Source organism: Sorex araneus, chromosome 1, assembly GCF_027595985.1.
Source record: "Sorex araneus isolate mSorAra2 chromosome 1, mSorAra2.pri, whole genome shotgun sequence".
NCBI lineage: Eukaryota > Metazoa > Chordata > Mammalia > Eulipotyphla > Soricidae > Sorex > Sorex araneus.
Genome location: NC_073302.1, coordinates 243,437,337 through 243,453,224, shown reverse-complemented (window position 1 = coordinate 243,453,224; position 15,888 = coordinate 243,437,337). Strand labels below are relative to the sequence as shown.

Below are 15,888 nucleotides of genomic sequence, written 5' to 3'. Positions count from 1 at the left end.
AACCATAAGAAACATCACCAGTTCGTTAGCAAGCATCTATTTTAAGAGAAGCTGCAAAATGTCTACTGAAGTTGCTCTGAGCAGTGTTCCTTCTAATTTTAAAAAGTAAAGAGGCAGTACTTGGAATAGACTTGTCTGTGTTTTTATCATGTTCTGGGGACCAAAACCCATTTGCATGAGTTCGCTGAGTTCAATTCAAGGGAAATGAGTGTGACAAAACATTTCAAAAGTTAAAGAGAAACTTTATAAACAGGGATACAGCACTGTGGAAGGGAAGGGGAATGTAAGACCAGATCATAAGGCTAAACCTTACAGGAATAAGTTGCTGAGAAAGCTGGGAGGGCAGAGGGGAATAAAGCATGAGACGGAATTCCTTAACGGAAATTGCTGTACTTCGGGGACTGTTCTTCTAAATGTCTGTTGTGCAGACATCACATAGGTGTTCCATGGGAAATAGTAATTGTGGCTAAATGAATTGAAGATTGCAGCATCTCAAATTCCCCACTCGCAGATGCTTAAATCACAGCACTAAATATGTGTCTAGTATTACCCCCCGCCAAGAAATCTACTTCAATTGCTTTAATCCGTGGTTTTCCAGACTTAGCTGAGCCTGGAATTTTTGTAATAATCCACAAAATGATTATTGTTCAGCGGTTCAGGGAATACTGTCTGCTGGAGGCTTAAGAGTAGCTGGAAAGCTTGGCGAAGACCAGGCTGTAGGGAGCATTATAGGCTTCACTCCAATTTTCAGTCTTTCCTTTGTGTAAAAATTTCAGTGTGTTCACATCCTCTATCAAAAACAGAATTTCTGTAATTATACCGAGGCTCTCTGCTTTGGAGAGACTTAAAAGGAAGTGGCTGTCCTCCTGTCCTCCAGGGACTCACAGCTTAATGTGGAGCCAGAAATGCAAGAGGTGGTGATTCTTAAGAGAACTGTTGCCAGTGGGGATTCAGCACCATTTCTGTCCAGAGCTGCATGCCTGGAGGACAGATGATAAAGGTCTGACAAGGGCAGGGCCAGGATCTTGAACTGATCCTTGGCCAAGGATGTGGGAATTGGCAATTAGATGTAGGAGGAGGGATCCACAGGATTTGGATAGTGAATTCTGATGATAGGCAAAGGATTTCTTGAAATTCCAAAAGCTATTGTCTTTTGAAAAATTTAATGTCAAAAAATTCTCTGAGAGCAGGGCTTTTATTTTAAATGAAATTAAATTTAATTAAAAAAAATTTTGGTGGGGCTGGAGTGATAGCACAGCGGGTAGGGCATTTGCCTTGCACACGGCCGAACCGGGTTCGATTCCCAGCATACCATATGGTCCCCTGAGAGCACTGGGGTAATTCCTGAGTGCAGAGCCAGGAGTGACCCAAGTGACCCCTGTGCATTGCTGGGTGTGACCCAAAAAGCAAATAAAATAAAATAAAATGAAATTTTGGTGTCTTTGTGGAGACCCTTGCCTGGTATAAAGTAGAAATCCAGGAATATGAGTTTTCCAATTAAATTGTGCTTTGTCAAGTTTAGAGTTCTTATGCAGAGGGAATTAATGACTGTCCACTCTCATAGACAGTGCTAGTGTTTTTATGTATGTGTTTGAAATTTGTTAGAGTCCTGTGGTGTGCTTGGCATTAAAACCACCAAATCACATTTAAAATTTGTCCATTCTTACTTCTAGGTCTACTCTGTCTTACATTTATGAAAGTGTTCTTATTTTCCAAAATATTTTTAAAATTTTCAAAAAATGTAGTATCAGTACACACTCTATTAAGTGGAATTGCCAGGAAATTATGTTTGAGATAATTTAGCTTCATGCAATGATGCCAGCTGCTTTTCAGAGAAATGGTAACAAGTCATATGTTAGTGTAACTTTAATATATGCTTCTGTTACCCAATAACCTCTCTGGCTATTAGGAGATATAAGATTTCAAAATGTTTTGCCAGTCTACATTTGGCTTCCTCCCTTTTGAAGTGCTACTTAGTATGTCCTTTGTTGTTTTTTTATGATATGTAGGAAATATTTTTGATTATTTTTAATGTACACTATTTTTGTTGATTTTACTTATTTAGATGTGTGGCAGATAACTTTTTTCATATTTTAATTTCCCTGGTGTTTTGTTTTTTATTTTGTTATGTAGAGAAGTTTGTAGTTTTGGTCGTTTAGTCAATTGTTTTCTTTTTGAAACCCTTCCCTTGAAATCATAAAGGTGGTTTTCCATATAGTTCTATAGATATTTTTTGGTGGTTTTGTCTTTCATACTGAAGATTTAAATTCCCCCCTTTTAAAACAGAATGTGAAGTAGTGGTCTAATTTTATTTTTTCCCTATGGGCATAAATTTTTGTTGAAATTCCATTTATTGAATTTATCCATTTATCCATTCTTTCACCAGTGATCATCAGTGCCATCTCTTTTATCAGTCAGATGTGTGAACATGGTTCCAACTTTTCGTATTCCTTTTTCTTGGTTTGTTTTCTCTTTCTCCCATTTGCAAATAATCTCACTCTCTTTATACTCTCTTTTAAATATTGAGGTTCTCTGAAGTAGGAACCCTATATTGCTCTTGCAAGATAAACTAGTCTTTTTCTTCTAATTACTGCTGAGAGGACCAGATAGATAGAATAGGGAATAAGGCCCTTGCCTTGCCTGTGGCCACTCCAGTTCAATCCTCTGCACTGAATATGGTCCCCTGATCACCTCCAGGAGGACACAAAGGGAAGGAAGAAATACATAAAAGTATGGAGGAATCAGTCGGGATGGGATATGTGTGCCGAAAGTAGATAATGGACCAAACATGAACACAAAGCCAGGAGTAAGCCCTAAATACAGCCAGGTGTGGCTCATAGTTTCCCTGTATCATTTCTTTTAAAAAGACATTTAATCTATAAGTCATTATCTGAAGAGATAACTTCTTTGTGAATATTAAAGCATACTCACCATAATCTGATTTTTAATGTCTTTCAAATAAAATTCTATAATTTCTCTTTAAAGGCTTTGGCAGGAACTATAATACTGTGGGTATGGCACTTACCTTTGCACACTGTCAACCTGGGTTCAATCCCAGGGATCCTATATGGTCCCCTGAGCACTACAAGGAGTATATCCTGAATGCAGAGCCAGGAGTAAACCCTCAGCATCACCAGATGTGACCTCCAAACCAGTGCCCCTCCCAAAAGAACACCAGTCTAACTTTTATGTATTTCCTTTTTAAAAAAAGTTTATTGGGGCACCGTGATTACACAAAGTTGTTTATAATAGAGTTGTTTCAGGCATACAATGTTCCAACACCAGTCCCACCACCAATGTCCCCTTCCCTCCACAAGTATCCCCAGGTTCCCTCTAATGCCCCCTCCCTACCACCTCCTTCATACTTTAAAAAAAAAATTATTGAATCACCGTGAGATAGTTACAAGCTTTTATATTTGGGTCACAGTCACACAATTATCAAACACCCATCCCTCCACCAGTGCACATTCCCCACCACCATATATATATCTCCAGTATACCTTCCCTTTCCTACCCTCCCCCTGCCTCCATGGCAGACAATATTCCCCATACTCTCTCCCTACTTTTGGGCATTATGGCTTGCAACAGACACTGAGAGGTCATCATGTTTGGTCCATTATCTACTTTCGGCACACATCTCCCATCCCGACTGATTCCTCCATACTTTTATGTATTTCTTCCTTCCCTTTGTTCCTGTTGCTTTGTTGGGGTTTCCCAGCCTTGTTTTTTGGGCACTGGTAATCATAACTCTAATGCCCTAGGACTTCTCTTCATGTTGTGTGTGTGTAGAGGGGCTGAAATAGGAACCCTATTTTGCTCTTGCAAGATAGACTTGTCTTTGAGATGGGATCTTCGGTGTGACTTAGGTGGATAATTGACAGTGCAGATTGGATAACCAAATCACTTACACCCCTGCAATTACTAGGTATACAGAGAAAAGCTTATAAAATGGGGACAAAACCACAATGCTAATTACATTCTAATGAGTGGTTAGTAAGATGGGGTTGCTGAGGATTCAACCTGGGCCTGTCTGTGCATGCTCTGTAGGAGGGATCTTGTTGATCTCAGTCATCTATTTTTTCCAGGATTTTCCCAGGCTTCACTCCATTTTATTCAGGAGGACTTAGACATGTCCCCAACTTTTGGACCTTGTCTCACTGTCCCATTTTCATCTCACCGTCTGACACTAAAATTGACCCACAACTAATATTATGAGTTCTCCTCACCGTCAAGTATCATCCCAGACTCATCAGCTAAGTGATGAGCCTTGCAGAACATATTTGACTGTGCTTAAGGTTTGATCTTCCCTCATTCTTATTCTGATTTTTAAGAACGTATCTCATCTTTTGCTCAAAGTACATGCTGTGTTTTTCCTTTTGTTTTTTTTTCAATTTTTATACATTTTATTTTCATAAAGTAGTTCACAATAGTTTATTATAGATCATATTCAAACACCCACCCAACCAGCAAGCATCTCCCCACCACAATAAGAGGGAAGTGTGGAAAGGTTGTTGATTTCATTCTGGGGCCCATTAAGCCCATATATAAGAGAATGCAAGCAAGTATGTTAAAACCAAAGACACGTGTGCTGCTTTAGGTACATCAGTGGGCTCGCAGCCACGTGCTCCAGGAAAAACTGCTTCGCTCTCTTCCAGGAGCTTTGTTTTATAGTCTTTAGATTTTGGCTGTTGATGAGATTACATGGTGCCAGGAGCAGTTTGTGGGTGTGACTGCCAAGCTACTGGAAAACTAGGGAACTTGGGGGAGGAGGCCCAGTCCCAATCTGAGCAGGCATGGAGATCTCAGCCATGGGTCTAGCATGCCTGGGTTCCTCTGTCAGTTCCTTCATGGGTGAGGCTCATCCAAACATGTGGAGAGTGGCCTTGATCATGGCTGTCGCTGGGTTCTGGAGGATTTTGGCTGTTGGGGCTCTTCTTGGATCAGTGAGGGAAACTCAGCACTTCCTCCCCACCCCCCAGGTGGCCCAGGTGAAGACAGTCTGGCTTGTGGGCAGGAGATTCTGCTTGTGTTTTTCTTCTTAAGGTGCCTTCAAATCCAAATCTTTTACCTTATGACATTTGGCATGTCTCCTTTCTTATTAAGGTTTTTCCTTCTTTGTGTGGTTTTTTATTGCTACATAGTTTAATTTGTAAAAGCATGATTTTTCCTCGATATTTTAACTGACTTTATTTTGGTGTATAGGTCATTGATTCTCTCTCAAGTATACTTTTTGAGCACACACTGTACTTTGGCTCTGTGAAAGTTATTTTGGTTTCTGAACTGTTTTCCTAATGGTGCTTCCATTCCTTCTGTATGCACTGTTCTCTGTCACTCCCTCTACTGTCATTGCTGCTAATCCCCAAAGACAGGTTTCAGGCTGGCCATCACTTTACACTGGGACTCATTACTTGGTGGTCTCCTCTGAATCCTTGCTAGCAGCGCATCTTCTTATGCTTATGTTAGTGCAATCACTCATCTTCATCGCTCTTTCTTGTGGATCACAAATTCCTTCAGGAATGGGGAGATTTGGACTTTTGTTTGTCTCCCTAGCGTCTAATGCAAGGCACACCATACACAATCAGCATATTGGTATTTTAGCAATGTCACTTTGTCAATGTAGAGATGGTGGTGGAATAGGAGAGAAGAAGTCAGGAGAAATCTGTTGCAGTTTTTCAGACAGAGGGAAACTTGCCCAAAGGTGCATAACCTCATTCAAGATTGAAATTTTTTTTTATTTTTATTTTATTTTTGCTTTTTGGGTCACACCTGGTGATGCACAGGGGTTATTCCTGGCTCTGCACTCAGGAATTACTCCTGGCGGTGCTCAGGGGACCATATGGGATGCTGGGAATTGAACCCGGGTCGGCCGCGTGCAAGGCAAACACCCTACCCACTGTGCTATAGCTCCAGCCCTGAGATTGAGAATTATGATTAAATGTTAGAGTGAGGGGATGTCGTTGGCATGATTCAGGTGTCACGCGGGTGCTGGTGAAGAAGAGAGAACTGAATGAATGGGCTTTGGGAGGGAAGGAAGGTGTGGAGAGGGTGATGTTTGCTTTCTCCCTCAGAGGCTCTGAAGGCGACGCGTGAGGTAGCACACTTAAACAAGTTACTGCTTCCCTCAAAAATATCCAACAAAACTGGTTGTGGATGAGAATACACTAGAGAATTTCTTTCTTCTTATTCTGGAAAACAGCTCTATCCCAGTGTCCCTTTGTGTAAAGGTGGACTTACCACCCAGGTGCCTATGTTGTTGACCTTGGCAGGAAAGCGGGGCAGTCACCATCGCTGTTTGCTGGTCCAAAGTGGTAGACCGCTATTCAATTCCAGCTTTTTTCTTCACACAGGGAGTTCTGCCAATTCTGTCTCAGAGCCTCTCACTTTTTCTTTTTCTTTTTTTTAATTTTTTATTGAGTCACCATGTGGAAAGTTACAAAGTTTTCAGGTTTAAATCTCAGTTATACAATGCTCGAATACCATCCCTTCACCAGTGCTCATATTCCACCACCAAGAATCCCAGTATAGCTCCACCCTGCCCCCTCACACCCCTAACCCCCCCACGCCCCTAGCCCCCCCACCCTAAGCCCCCCCCCCGCATGTGTAACTAATAAATTTCACTTTACTTTCACTTTGATTGCATACAATATTTCAACAAAACTCACTGTTATTGTTTGGAGAGTCTCTCCCCTAAAGTCAGACCTGCTGAAAAGGAAGCATTAGGTAATTTGTTTTCCATTGCTGAGGATGAAGAGGTATGAGGTCGAGTGACCACACTTAGCGGCCTCTCAGTTTTGAGTTTCTGTATTTTAGTATTTTAGTAACTAAGTCCAGAGAGATATCTGCCAGAAGTTGCATCGTTGCCAACTTGTACTTCTCAGTTACATTATATTCCACATATGAGTGCAATCTTTCTATGTCTGTCTCTTTCTTTCTGACTCATTTCACTCAACATGATACTTTCCATGTTGATCCATTTATATGCAAATTTCATGACTTCATGTTTTCTGACAGCTACATAGTATTCCATTGTGTAGATGTACCAGAGTTTCTTTAACCAGTCATCTGTTTTGGGGCACTCTGGTTTTTTCCAGATTCTGGCTATTGTAAACAGTGCTGCAATGAACATAGAAATACATATGCCATCTCTACTATACCGTTTTGCCTCTCCGGGATATATTCCCAGGAGTGGTATTGCTGGGTCAAATGGAAGCTCAATTTCTAATTTTTTGAGAATCGTCCATATTGTTTTCCAAAAGGGCTAAACCAGTCAGCATTCCCACCAGCAGTGAAGAAGAGTCCCTTTCTCCCCGCATCCACGCCAACACTGGTTGCTTTTGTTTTTTGGGATGTGGGCCAGTCTCTGTGGTGTGAGATGATATCTCATGGTTGTTTTGATCTGCATCTCCCTGATGATTAGTGATGTAGAACATTTTCTCATGTGCCTCTGAGCCATTCGGATTTCTTCTTTAGGAAAGCTTCTGTTCATTTCATCACCCCATTTTTTGATCGGGTTGGCAGTTTTCTTCTTGTGGAGTTCAACCAGTGCATTGTATATCCATGTTATCAACCCTTTATCGGATGGGTACTGCATAAATATCCTTTCCCATTCTGTAGATTGTCTTTGTACTTTGGTCACTGTTTCTCTTGAGGTGCAGAAGCTTCTTAGTTTGAGATAGTCCCATTCATTTATCTCTGTTTTCACTTGCTTGGCCAGTAGAGCCTCTCACTTTTTCAAGAGAAGACAAATCTGGATGTTTATACTGAAGTAATTTTGACATGTTGGAAACTGATATTTTAAGACTACTGTATGATCCAAATAAATCAGCACTTCACTTATATGTAGGTTTAAGGTCACCGTCCTGTGCCCTCTGTATTGAGAAAAAAAACAATCACTATAGATGAAGGACACAGATATTGAAGATAGCAGGTGATTTGACTCAACTCTTTGAGTAAAATGATACTTATTGGTCTAGTTAAAATTGCTCTATAGTGTATGGTTTCCATTCTTCCGGAGTATGCCTTCTTGTGAGTTAATACATAATTAGTTAACATTTTCTCTTTAGAAGTAACAATTTTCTGCAAGAAAAACCTGCCCTCTAAGTGCAAGATTGTTACTTTGTGATATAGTTTTATCTTTTAAAGGTAAAAGGCAAAAACCTAAAACCTTTTAGGTTTTATTAATTGGACACAAGAAGCATTGCTTCCAATCTAATTGTTAGGTTCTTTGACAACAGAATGGCAAATACCAGAGGAAATAACACTGGTTGATAGTAAAACAGATAAAGAGGGGGTCAGTTGTTTGGTGAAGGGTAGAAACTGGAATTTTGGTGATGATCATAATATAATGTATATACATATATACTTATTAGTTATAGTTATATAGTTATATATACTTATTAGTTATAGTTATATATACAATGTATTCAATAAATTTTTAAAAAATATGGTGGGGAGCCATACCTGGCGATGGTGAGGGCTTATTCCTGGCTCTGCACTCAAGAATTAGTCCTGGCAGTGCTAAGGGGACCATATGGGTTGCCAGGGATTGAACCCAGGTCTGATGCATGTAAGGCAAGTGCCCAACCCACTATACTATTGCTCCAGCCCCTCAATAAAATTTTTAAAGGAAAACTACACTTGATTCTCTTTCACATTCAGTCAACAGTGTTATCTTCTAAAGAAGTTCCATTTCATGCCTTAGAATCTTAAATTCAGGGAAATTCTGTGCATAATAGAGACATTTGAATGTATTGGATGGCTTGGCACTTGATGGACTGGTATTGGTGTGCATGTCTTCACAGTGAGGAAGAGTTGATCACCTCAACCAATGCTTGGTTTTTCTTGAAGATGTCTCTATATTGTTACTTAAAAATTGGTAAGAATTGTTAAGTTTAATAGAAGTCACATTTCTAACAAGGTTGTACTGCACTTTTCCTGAAGGCCCACAGCAGCACCTTCTAGCATGTTGGCTTCATGGTGTCATGGGCCTATAACCCAATATGGTTCTATTGCAGCCCATTTCTCAGGAACCTGTGGGTAAAGGGTGTGAATATGTATGCCATCATTAGGATGATATTATTAGCTAGTTCTTTACATTTTAGGGGGAAGGGGGCTTGATAGCCATTGAAGGCAGAGGATATATCTGCCTTAAGAGGAAAGATTACTAAGGAAGACTAAAGTAAAAATCTTTTGTCCACTGGGTTTTTTTATGGGGAGTCACACCTAATGATGTTCAGGGGTAACTTCTGGGTCTGCTCTCAGGAATTACTCCTGGTAGAGATCAGGGGACCATACAAGATACTGGGGATGAACTCAGGTTGGCTGCAGGCAAGGCAAGTGCCCTACTGACTGGCTGTCTTATCACTCTGACCCCCCAGATCATTTCAGTAGAAGCCATTCCACACATCATCTTGCTTTAAAGATTGTACTTGTGTTCCCCTTCAATGTATGGGAAAGCCTCTGTGAGCACGCTTGCAGATGCTGTGTGATTTGATTGCAGATGACCCTTTGAAACCTAGTTACAGAAAGTTCTTTCAAAAAGCAATAGATGATACTGATTATGATCAGAGCAGGTTTCAACCTGCAGTAAGTCTGGAACTTTAGACAAGTTAACATCAGCAAGCATTTTGTGGTCAAGTTTCATTTAATTAGAGTTTTCTGCCAAATCATGTTTTGGAGGCTGATTTCCATGCCAGGTGCCTTTCGGCAGTCACCTCTCAGAGCTGTGGGGAACAGTCAAGGATTCTCTGCCGTTGGTCCAGACTGACCACATCCTAGAGCCTTGCCCTGGGAGAGATCCTCAATGAGACTGGCTGTAGAATATTTTGCTGCCAATGGCTGAATTTAGAGCAAAGTAGAGAGAGTTGAAGTGCAGACTCCAGTTTGGAAAGCTTTTCCCTAAAGCACAAGGAAAGCATTTTACATCCTTTATTAGAACAGTTTCCAAAGAAAAAACCATAAGCTGACTTTCATTTTTTAAGTCACTTTTTTGGGGGAAGATGCAAGGTGTTCTCTGGGGCACTGCTGTCTATCTCCTTTTGTGAGGCAAACATGAAGCCATTTCCTTGCCAACTTTATTATGTCATTGAATTAATAACGTTGTAAAGACTAGATCAGAAGTCAATTTGGCAGCTGTGCCTTTAGGGAAATTTTTGGAAGAGTGACCTTCCATTTTTAATAAGCATGTTATTACATTTCAAATTAAATTACTGAGCCAAGCTACCCTCCTGAATTCGCTATTAGCCGTTCTTTTTTACCCTTTTATTTTTAATGAACTAGAACAAGTTGAAGCCAGTTGTTTTGTAACAGAATGCAGGCAGGAAGGAACTCATGATCTTTTTTCCTGTCAGATCCTTTAAGGCCACTTCTAAACGTAGAGTTATAAAATCCCACTACAGTGTACCCCCTTCTTTCATTTTATTGGTGGGGGTATCCTCCCAGGTCCCTTCAGTGAATCTGGGGACCAATCTCTGTTGTTCTCTGCTAACCAGGTTGAATGGTTCATTGCCAGGTACTGAGGATGCTGAAGTGCCAGTTGGGTACAGTGGTGGCAAGGACCACTTTGCTCACTCCAAGTAGTGCTCAGGTTCACTAAGGTAATGCCTGGTAGAGCTCAGACCTCTGAGCTATATCCAGTGATACTACGTTGGCTGTAACTTTTGTGCTATGTCCATAGCCCGTTCCTTACTTTCTAAATTTAAGTGGAATGGGAGACTTTTTATGTTGTTTTCATTGATATTATGTTTGCCTCATCAGTTTAGAGATTTTTTTCTTTAAAGTAAAACACATGGCATCTTCATGGCATAATTCTGTGATGATACAAATTCATTCATCTCATAATAAACATTGTGAGAAATTTGGTCCTATAGTTTATACCAACAGGTTTTAGAAGAAGGTTTAATTTATCACCTATTAGTACTCATTTTAAACCACTAGTACCTGATACAGTGTGATTCTGAAGCTCGTATAAAATAATAGAAGCCGAAAGAGCAGTTGAAGGGAGTTAGCAAGTCAGATCACTTTAATAGCAAGCTATAGTCTTTAGTGAGGTAGAAAGACTCTTCATGAATGATGCTGGTGTAGAGAACTAGCAACTTGGAGCCAAGAATTTTGATTTGATACTATAAACTTAAAATAAAAGAGCTTAAAAAAGATATTCCAGATGAACTCAAGATAGTAAATTGTCAGATTGTAGAAAACATTGTAGGAAAAAAGAGATTTAGTTAAATAATAAGCAAAAAGCCAAATCAAATATCTTGAAATTGTTCATATCATTCAGAGAGCAGGGCTTCTTCAGTAATCTTTTGGACTTTTGCACCTTCAACACTTAGTATAAGCCCTCACACTTACTATAATAGGTTAATGAGCACTGTATTTGAAAATGCAAGTGTTTGAATTAGTCTATATGGATATGTAAAAAATGTGCGATGATAATTGAATTGTGGAAACCTTAAAGAAAAAGTTCCTTTAGCATATTATCAGGTGAAAGTGGTAAGCTTGCACTATAGGGAGCTATATATACTTCTTAACACATAAAGTGTTTGACCCAGAAAATAGGCATATATATTTGTTATATATTTTTCAAATTGATATTGACATCATTATAATAATAAGATTTTTTTACTTCTTATTCCTTCTTTTTATTTAACTCAAAATGCTAATAACAACATTTAAAAAAATCTTCAACACTTTACTGTTCATTAGTTCTTGGTTCATGACACATGATTCATTAGTTCTTATTTTCAATGTCAAGTAATACACCTATTCTAAATGGAACTTAGAAAGTTGTAGCAGGTTTAAAATCTAATTTAGATGCTAATCAAAACTAAGATTCAGAGGAGCACTCCACAGCTTGGAAGCTGACCTCACATGCTAGGTGAAGAAGCAGCTCTGATAGAGAAGGGATCACCAAACAAAGGGTGCTAGGTGGGCCCACTAGGGACGGGAGATACAGGCTGAAAATAGACTATAGACCGAACAGGATACCTACTTAATACCTCTGTAGCAAACCACAACACCCCAAAAAAGAGAGCAAGCAAATGGAAATGCCTTGCCAAAGAGACAGGTGGGGTGAGGGGGACAGGGTGGGGGTGGTAGGAGGGATGCGGGGACCATTGGTGGTGGAAAATGGGCATTGGTGGAGGGATGGGCACTTGATCATTGTATGACTGAAATGTAAGCATAAAAACCTGTAAGTCTGTAACTTTGTCTCACGGTGATTCACTAATAAAAAAAAACAACTAAGATTCAGTTATTGGTTTTGATTCTAAATATTTTCTCCCATACAAAAGCTTATTAAAACAAATAACTATAAATAGGGTAGCCATTAATTTGTGCTCAATAAAATGCCCAAACTCAGCACATACGTAGAACTGGTACCTAAGCTTTTATCTTTTACTCTATGAACATCCATATGATGCCTTGTAGAGTTATGTCATAAACACATTTCTGTATTTCAATGTGAGGTCAGTGGAACAGTAAGGAAGTAACAGGAAATCCCATGGCAACATCCCCTCATTCAATGGATGCACTTGAATCAAGCCAGACAAGTGTCCTTTGGGTGCTGTTGGGCACTGCCAGCTCACATTTGCCTCTTCAAGACCAAGTCTCTTACAGGGAGAGGTGTGATTCTAGTGTTTAAAGGTATGTTTTTGCTTCTGCTTTGTATTAAATGATCCCTTAACTGATCCAACAACTTCAGTTGGTCTTTAACTGGCGACATTAACTTCCTCCAACAATAAAATAACAGTTGATTGTGGACAGGCAGATTTCCAATGTGGCACTATTTGAAATGATCCGCTTCATTTCCTTTTAATCTTATGTGGTGACATCAGACGTGAACCCTGGGTGATGTGCAACTCCACTGGACATTGATGCTTAAATGCCATGAATTTAAAAATATGCCTTAATAAGTCAGTATCACTTAATTGCCGGTTAGGTCCTTTTCCGCAGTTATCTGTGAGTTTCCAGGATACCTTCTTTGGTGCCAGCATTTTCAGGAAACATCCATCACTGACTGGGCTGTAGGTGAGGGTTAAATATCCTATGCAGAACTCCTTCAATAACCACATTGGGAAAATCGCAGGAGCAGGCAAGAGGTATGGGTCCCTGAGGAGCAGCATCACTGGCTAGTGGGACAGTTTGCTTGACTCTTCAGATTTCATCTCATCAAAAGGTCCGCAACTCTCTGCCTTTGGGAGAGAGGGCAAGTGTTGTACATTTAGGAAATCAAGAAACAGCTTCGAAAGTTCCTCATTTTCTAAAATGACACCTGCAAATATGTTTCCAGACCTTATATGTGTTGTTCTAACACCTTGGGGATCCAGTTTCTAACATGCTTAGAAGGCATTTCTGGGTTTTTTATACATTTCTTAAGCTTTTTGTGCAAGGCATGGAATTTGCTGTATCTTCTTTCCACAAAATGTTTTCTCCCATTCATTAGCACTTCTATCTTAAAACACCATGTATCTGCACTCCAGGTTGCTCTCCTCGTAGTGAAAGGACGGGATGTAGACCTCCATGGCCGCACTGGCAGGCCAGCGGAGAATGAGCAGATAATAGGATCTTTTTAAGATCTTACCATGTGCTGGTTATTTTTCAAGTCAGTATCTTTTCTCATAGCTACTGTAAGAGTTGATAACATCATTTAAATGAATGTTAACAGGAAGTCTGCAGTAATAACTATTTTTGTGTAAAAGCACACACAGTGAATATGAGAGAAACAGGCTTAACTTTCTATGTATGAATGGTGTTTGCATTCCTATGCTGGAATGTGAGTTTCTTGGAGTTCAATACCATTAAGATACATTGGTTCTCTGACATAAGAAAATAGCTTGCCCTTACCTATAAGATATAGATCATAGGATCCATTTATTTCCCTACTCTTCCGTTTCTAGAAAAATCTGCTACTGCCTTGGGCTGCTTGCATGGAGTGCATATATATATACATACATACACACACATATATACACATATGTATATATATATATATATGAGCTACAGAGAATTCATGAACTAACATTATTTCATATTTTTTACTTTGTATCTTTATTTATTGGTGTGTTATTCATTATTTGTTTTGTTCAAGGTCTATTGGCAGGCCTTTGGACCTTGTTTTGGAGAGATAAAGAAGTTTGTTTGTTTCTTTTTTTCCCCTTCCAAGGGGCCTCCAAAATGATGCTGGGGGACTTCAGGAGACACTCCTTATAGTTCTTGGCCAGCCAGAGCATTTGTTCAAATGCTGTGGCCAGAGGATTTCATTTGTTCATGCTCTGTGATGTCCGGATTAAAGAGGCTTCCCTGGAAGTGCTCAGGGATCTCCAGGGCCTAATTCGGTGATGTTTGGGCAAGTTTTGTTTCTGAGTTTATTATTTATTGAGTATTTAAGGTTTATGTTTCTCTCTTGCTCATTAGCTTGTGACATCACCGTTAATACTGAAATGACAGTTGGTTGAAGAAAAATTATGAGGAACTTAGCAGTGTTAGATCCATTTGTATTGCTCTGGAGATGCTACCCTGTGGCAAACACAATGGGAAGGATGTGAGAGCTGACATCTATATGATGAACGGTGGCTCCTACTTATAGCTCCAGTTTCTAATATGCCCAAAGCCATTGACATGTCATTAAGCACATTTTGGGTGAGTAATGCATAAATATTTTGTTAGTTGAAGGTATATTTTAGAATTTCCCTTTAAAACAAGGCATCATGTCTTTTAAAAAAGGCACCATATTTTAAAACAAGGCATCATATTTTAAAATGAGAAGAAAGGGTCAGATGTTTATTGAAATGGTTGTGCATAGCTATGAAATCATTTATTTAAACAAATGAAAAGCACCAGTGGAAATAAGAATTATGTGCTTTGAACATTTTTGTTTCCCAGAACACTTGAGGCAGTGTAGGATATTAATGCTTGCAAGAATTTTGAGTGAATGGGCTGGAGAGATAGCTCAACAGGCTGGAGCAACTGATTTGCATGAATAATGCCTGGATTTGACCCTCTCCCTGCTTCCCCATGCTGCATGGTCCCCTGAGTACTGCAAACAGTGACTCCAGAGCACTTAACTCAGAGTAGATCCTGAACTCTGTTCTATGTGCCCTACCCCCAACCTAAAAGAAAGAAGGAAAGAAAGATAAGGAAGGAAGGAGTCAGGGCGGGAGGGAGGGCAGGAAGGAGGGAGGGAGGGTAGGAGGGAGAGAAGAAGGGAGGGAAGGACTGAAGGGAAGGAGGGAAGGAAGGAGGGAAGGAAGGACAGAGGGAGGGAGGGAGGGAGGGAGGGAAGAAAGGACAGAGGGAGGGAGGGAGAGAGGGAGGAAGGAAGGAAGGAAGGAAGGAAGGGAGGGAGGGAGGGAGGGAGGGAGGGAGGGAGGGAGAGAGGGAGGAAGGAAGAAAGGAAGAGGGAGGGAGGGAGAAATTCTGAACTCAAATTGCCTGCATTTGGTTGTGCTGTTTTTGGGCTTTGTCTTTTTTTTAATTTTTTTTTAATGAATCAAAGTCTATAGTTACAAACTTACAAACTTCCATGTTTACATTTCAGTCATACAATGATCGAGTTCCCATCCTTCCACCAGTGCCCATTCTCCACCACCAATATTCCCAGTGTCTCTCCAACCCCCCATCTCCCCATCCCCACCCCGCCTCTGGCAGGCACATTCTCTCACATTCTCTCTCTCTCTCTCTCTCTCTCTCTCTCTCTCTCTCTCCCTCCCTCCCCTTGGGGTATTTGGTTTGCAATTCAGGTATTAAGTGGCTATCTTGTTTGGTCTACAGTCTACTTTCAGCACACATTTTGGTGTTTTGGGCTATATTCAGGCAATACTCAGGTTTTACCCCAGCTCTGAACTCAGCAATCACTTCTGGTGGGGCTCAGGGGACCATAGTAGGTGCTGG

The 15,888-nt window shown here is 40.2% G+C and overlaps 1 protein-coding gene and 1 pseudogene across 3 annotated transcripts in view; one reads left to right on the top strand and one right to left on the bottom strand.

The window, feature by feature from the left end:
• ATP8A2 (ATPase phospholipid transporting 8A2) overlaps positions 1 to 15,888 on the top strand; it is a 651,431-nt gene that overhangs the window by 241,960 nt on the left and 393,583 nt on the right. The gene's annotated exons all lie outside the window — the stretch shown is intronic.
• LOC105942802 (sorting nexin-24-like) lies at positions 13,009 to 13,520 on the bottom strand (annotated as a pseudogene).